The sequence below is a fragment of the Anneissia japonica genome, unplaced genomic scaffold, assembly GCF_011630105.1.
Source record: "Anneissia japonica isolate Jap-2015-1 unplaced genomic scaffold, ASM1163010v1 scaffold7135_len39406_cov139, whole genome shotgun sequence".
Lineage (NCBI taxonomy): Eukaryota > Metazoa > Echinodermata > Crinoidea > Comatulida > Comatulidae > Anneissia > Anneissia japonica.
In genome coordinates, this window is record NW_022752078.1 from 1,806 (window position 1) to 8,226 (window position 6,421).

General features: G+C 34.1%; 1 long non-coding RNA gene across 1 annotated transcript in view; it reads right to left on the bottom strand.

Moving 5' to 3' along the window:
- Positions 1-1,693: 1,693 nt before the first annotated feature.
- The window catches only part of LOC117122113, a 30,791-nt gene continuing 26,063 nt past the window's right edge, over positions 1,694-6,421 (bottom strand). The window contains exon 3 of the long non-coding RNA XR_004447669.1: positions 1,694-1,788. This is a non-coding gene — a long non-coding RNA (uncharacterized LOC117122113). The remainder of the gene's footprint in view (positions 1,789-6,421) is intronic.

Consider the following 6,421-nt stretch of genomic DNA (forward strand, 5'->3'; position numbering starts at 1 on the left):
TTCTACATTAGCGGGGAGTTTTACTACATTAGCTGTGGAGTGTGCTACATTAACGGTTGTTACTACATTAGCTGTTGTTTTCTACCTTAGCGGTTGTAACAGCAGGTATGTTTTTGGTCAGCTATAAGAGAACGTGCCAGTGTGTTAAGCCAGAAAATGTAAGGAATAGGCAGGTGTACAACTGACACAATGAAAGGCGTTCGAAAAATGCTTAAATTTGAAGTCGATATAGGACCATTCAAAGCAAAACGTCCCAGATCAGATATCTCAAAGCTAATCAACTGATCTGAATGAAAATTTAATTTTAATTTTGTTTTTAAATTTTTTTAAGTAGATGGTGGTTGGAAATCAGAAACATATTTTTGAGGATTTTATAGAAAGAGATTGGTGGTGGGAGGGGATGCTCTCTACTGAGCGCTGTTGTTATTATTATTACTATCAGTACAGTATTGCCTTTTCCCAGCAATAGCTGGAAAAGCCACTATATTTTTTTCTGATTTTTTCCCCTATCTTTTTGCACTGGGGTTCCCCCTTTGTCACTTTCCATGCTTGGAATTTTTCCATGATTTGTCGAAGCATAGACCATAAATCAAAGATATTTAGTGTCAATCTAAAGTGGGGTGTGGATGTGAGGACCAATTAATGTGATTTAAAGGGCAAACAGTCTATACCAGATATTTCAAAAACGGGTCAATTGATCTTTGAATGAAACTTTTGGGAAAGTAACCAAGTTACAAGGAAGAAATGATGTGTTGGGAGACGATCTAGTTTAGGGTGTAAATTTGAGGGTCATTTAAATTTGTCAGGTCCCAGACCTACAGTAAATATCAATGGGTATGATTGAAACTTTGTATAACAGTTTGTCAAGGTCTAGTAAAAAAAATGATTAAATGTTTGTGACAATCCAGAGTAGGGTGTGGATATATGGACCATTCAAATGAAAACATCCCAGACCAGATATTTCACACTAACGGAGGAACTGATTTAAATGAAACTTTCGGGAAAGTTAAAAGGAAAATATCATTATGTGTTGGGGACAATCCAGGTTAGGGTGTAAATTTAAGGTTATTTAATTGCTTACATCCCAGATATAATTGGATGAAAATGATACTTTGCAGAATAGTTTTTCATGGTCAAATAAAGAAATGATAAAATTTTAGTGATGATCTGCAGTAGGGTATGGATATAAGGACCATTCAAAGGAAAACGTCCCAGACCAGATATTTCGAAAACGGATCAACTGATCTGAACAAAACATATGGGAAAGTTTAACAAAGTTACAAGGAAGAAATTATTATGTGTTGGGCATCATCCAGTTTAGAGTGTAAAATTTCTGATGTCCCAAGCATAAATATTGTGTTGTTAATGGGTCTAAATGTTCACTTTCTGTAATAGTTTGTCAAGGTCAAAACCACTTTATATAGTTTTGTTCATTGTTTTGTCATATTAAAGACATAAATGAAATAATATTATTATTTTGATCTCCAATTATATTACCCTGTTAATTATATTAATTTCAATTAAAAACTTATTTCATGAAAATTTTATTTAATTTATTTTAAAATAATTTAATTAGGGTTTTTGTGTTGTAATATTGAAATTGTAATGTTTATTCTTAGTGATGAATCGAACGTTATCCCACAAAGCTTTTACAACGGACAAGAAATTCATAAGAACAAGTTTTTTCACTCACCATTCAGCAGAATTAACGAGGCTCACAAAACAAGAAAGCAACATTATAGCCATTGACCTGAGCAGGATGAGTCCACCGGTTTGCTGAAATTTTTACTGAAATAAAATACATAATATTTATTAAAAAACCAGAATTAGGAAAAGAAAAGCAACATTTATATTCACAAACATTAAATGTAAATTTTAATTCTGGATAGCAAATAAAAACATTATTTTAATATTATTATTACTATCATCATTATTTAATTCCAACATTAGGTCAAATAATGAAATGTTAATGTTAATCATTAATGTAATTATTTTAAGAACAAGAATCATATAAATGTATTTTTATATTAATTTAGGCGCGATCGCCAAATTATTCCAGAAATCAAATCTGTGTTCAGACATGCTTTCTATTGTTCCACCAAAACGCGTCAAAAAACACTGTTTGAATAGTGCATCGTTTGGACGCCGATTTTCCATTTTGGCATTTGCTCCTCCCCTTTAACGGTGGCTGATTGGATGCACTGTAAAACGCATCCAATTATTATTAATTACTATTATTATTATAGACAACTCAAATGAATCATAATAGTTTGAATATTTTTTGAGTAAGTGTTTTTGATGTTTTCCGTCTTTCTTGTGTTTTACGTATTCCATTCTGTATGTAAGTGGCGGGCTCCCCGCTGTTGAATGTGAATTAAAATAAAATGAAATAAAATAAAGCCTGACTGCACGCCGTTATACCCAAGTACAGATTTGTTTACCTGATAGTCAGTCGGGTACTGGGACGTCATTCAGTAGGCCTAGTACCGTACATAGGTGAGACTATCATAATATTCAGTGATTTTACGAATTGATGAGCAAATAAACGTTAAAAAATCCGATTTTTTAGTTATTTCCTATGTAGTCGCATGCCACCATCAGTTTTAAGAAGCACAATCACCCTCCTGTGCAGCTGTGGTAACATCCAGCACAGCAATTAATTGCTCTCCTTGCCACTGAAAGGGATCTGTGAGTTATGATCCTGCAAACCACTGCTTGCCTGTGGTCTCAAATTGCAGGAAAACGGTGCGGTGATGTTGGTTCCCCTGCGATAGTCTGTTTTCTCATGCTTAGGTCGCTTGGTTAGACTTTAGGATTTAGTTTTTGGTTTGTTTTCTTTCGTGTAACTTAAGCGCATAGAGACCATGTAGTATGCGCTTTACAAGTCCCAAACCATTACCATTACCATTACCATCACGTGGTAAGACCCATGCCTCTGAAAACGTTGATCAAAGTAGATGAAATTTCGTATTACACTAAAGCCAAATTATATTTACATTTTATAAAACAACATTTAATTAATGCGAAACACATTTTTTTGATGCCGAATTTCCCCTGCGAATTTCAACTTGTGAATTCCATGAAAACATGTAAGGCTAAACCATTACTAACAGCTTGCGATATTACTGTAATTTATTTATTTATTTATTCAACTGAACATACAATTTTGTTTCAGCGGCACACACAAATCTGGTGCGATCAATGGTTAAAAGAGAGAAAGAAAAACAACTAGAAATAAGTAATTGTAATAAAAAACGTTATGCAGTGTTCTCCCAAGAATTTGTTAAGGTGTAATGGGAAAATGCACGACGACACCTCGTTCGGCGCATATTCCACGATGCAGAGGTTGTAATAACCCTGCTTTAAGGTCAGAAAATTAATTATTAGGCCCAATAAAAAAAAATTGTTATTACCCTCACGCGCATGTATTCTATGGTACTTCCAAAAATAAATAAATAAATAAAATAAATTTTTTTAAATTTTTAAAAAATTTTTAAAATTTTTTAAAATTAAATAGTATATAGTTGGTACTATCTCAATCATGTTTTACTTGAATATCAATGCACCAACAAACAAACCAAGGGTGATGTCTGGCTTAAGCAAAATAAAATTTAAAAAAAAACTCAGCCTCCCCTTTCTCATCTCATTTCCACCCTAGATAGGGTGATAAACTAATAAAAATAGGGCCTCCCCAACCAGAACATTAGATTAATTTTTTTAAAGGTATTTTAAGGTATTTTATTTTTAAAATTGTAATAATAATTAATAATAAAATGTGATTTACATAGCAAGGTATATGCACTTGACACTATGACTTTTTGGAATTTAAATTTATGAGTAGAATTATTTATTGGCTTAAATTAAATAAATTTTCCATTTAGTTGTGTATGTTTTTATTTTGTTATAGTTTATTTTCTGTACTTTACGTTACAGGCTACTGTACCAAAAAAATAACTTGACAGGTAACACACTAGGTCTAGGTATCTCTTGAAACGATCTCAAACTCTGCTCAAACTGCCAAAGAGATACCCTATCAGAAGCTTGCCATTTGGTTACCATGACAATCGACTGAGAGATACTACAGCCATACATAGTGTGTGGTGAGCTTTTTTGACATAGCAAATTTGCATCTACCAGGGAGTTGTTATAGTGACTGGAGATCCAACGAAGTCAGGCCTTGCACCATGTTACAGACCGGCCTGTAGGGCGATCGTTAAGCTAGTTGATTCGTACATGAAGTAAAAATAATTACTTCAAGTTGTACTGTTACCAATACAATGACGCAATCCTGCCATAGATCGTCACACAGTAGACCGCTCATTGAAGTTTACCTGAGTTTGCTTAGAATTTACAGCAAAGGAATGAAGCAAAGAAGCTCATTTTTCTATTAAAAGTTAACAGAAGTAATGCTAACATTAGTGTGTTTTTGTCAATGTAAAGTAGTTACTTAGGAATACTGACCTAGGCTAGTCCTAAAATATTATGGAGACGAGATGCAGCCAAACGTCTGGCGACAGTACAAATGTTCACAATTTCAAAGAAGCAAGCAGTCTTGTCATCTCTCTCACCTTACCAGGGAGCTGTTATGTTTTACCCCTTTTGAAATCTGGGTAATTCCATGTCAAATCAACCAAAAAAAAACCTCAATCTCTCGGATTTTGTTCAAATTTTTGTATGTTGTTGAGGCCCATGAGAAACGATCAGAAATGAAAAATTTTTTCTCTAGGCCTCCTAATTAGCGAGATATCTGCTAACGAACTTTTGGCCAATTAGCGATACCTTGCGTGTTTAACCGACCATATCTCGAAAAGTATGGCACCTACAGAGCTGATTTTGGTGTCATTTTAAAGCTATTGAGTAGCTCTATAACTTTATTAATAAATGCTAAGTCCTCAATTCAAATATAAAAAAGTTATGACAGGTTGTAAAGTTCAAAGTTGAATAAAAAAAATATATATCTGTCTCTTATACACAACAGAGTAATGTGTGCTAATATGTGTATACTGTAGTATAACCAAAAGTAACTCTTCATTTAGGAATTTAGGTTTTAAAGTTGAATTACAATGTAAAATAAAAAGTCTCAATAAATTAGTGATGGACACGTCCTTAGCAGCAAGCAATTATACATATTACTGCATGCAATTTCAAAAATTAGGACATTTTTCAATTACATTATATTGTATTATGGAATCATTATTTTAAGAAGCATATTAATGTTCAATAAACTGATCAGTACATACCATAAATCATGATCAGATACACCATCGATAAAAATTATAAGACAAATCATTTGTCAAAATAAAATCAATGTCAAAAAGATGTTTTGGCTCAGTTCTAAACCTTAATTTTTTTGGTAAATGTAGCATGGGCAGCCTTTGTTTCTTTTTTTGAGATTAAATATGTTCTTCCAGTCACTGTAGTTGGGTGAACAGCTGTTAGTATATCTTGATGATCAATGGTTAAAGAATCTGGTGGTTCTGGAAATACGAAAGATGGCGACAGTCCATGTGGGCTGTCTCTTATACACATCTAGATGTGTATAAGAGACAGCTTTCAATACTTTAACGTGCAAGCTGCTGTAACATATCCACTTAAGACCAAACCACTCAGAACTGTGGTATCTGCAGTAAGAGTTACTAGTTCCTGTCTTTTCTCGGCTGCAGATGAAAAGGATCGAACTGTAACCGCTTCTTTGGAGACTAGAATAAAAGAATGCAAATTCCGTGTACCTGGAATTGTGCGAGCATTTTCAAATCTGTCTTTCAGGAATTCTGCTTGTTGCCGATATTGCTCTGTTGTGGCAAACTGGCAATGTATTTTGTCAATCTCTGAATCTGCAAATTCAAAAAGTTGGCAAGCAGTGATAACTGTCTCGGCGTTGTAAACTTGCTCTGGCTGCTAACCGCTTTATTGTCCCCCCAACACCATCAGATGGTCCCTTTCCATGCGAGGTGGCAAAGAAGTGCCATTCAGCTTGAACACCAAAGTCTTCTTCATGGAGGTACAAATTTAAAAAGTTTTTTCTATTTTTATACTGTGCAGCACAGCCGTCAGAAAAATAGCATATTTTCTTAACATGTCCAAGTGTGTCTGTTAAAAACTGTATGAGCAATTTTTGAAAAAGGTGAACTGCCACAGTATCATGTGTGTTACATTCTTATATAATCACAAAACTTGTATGGTCAATTTCATCTTGCATGTTTCCCCGGTAGTAACATACAAAGGGATGAAGTGTTGCTTGCAGATTGTTCCAATGAAAAGACTGAGAAGCGTCCTGTACTACAAAGCTGTATTTTTCAGCAAAATCTGCAATGACCAAGACTATTCCTGGTTCAAGTGTACTCCTTAGATCTTGGAGGTAACCCGCTTGTTGCTTTGCAATGAAATCATGAGGTAATAATTTTTGAAGACCACTTACAAA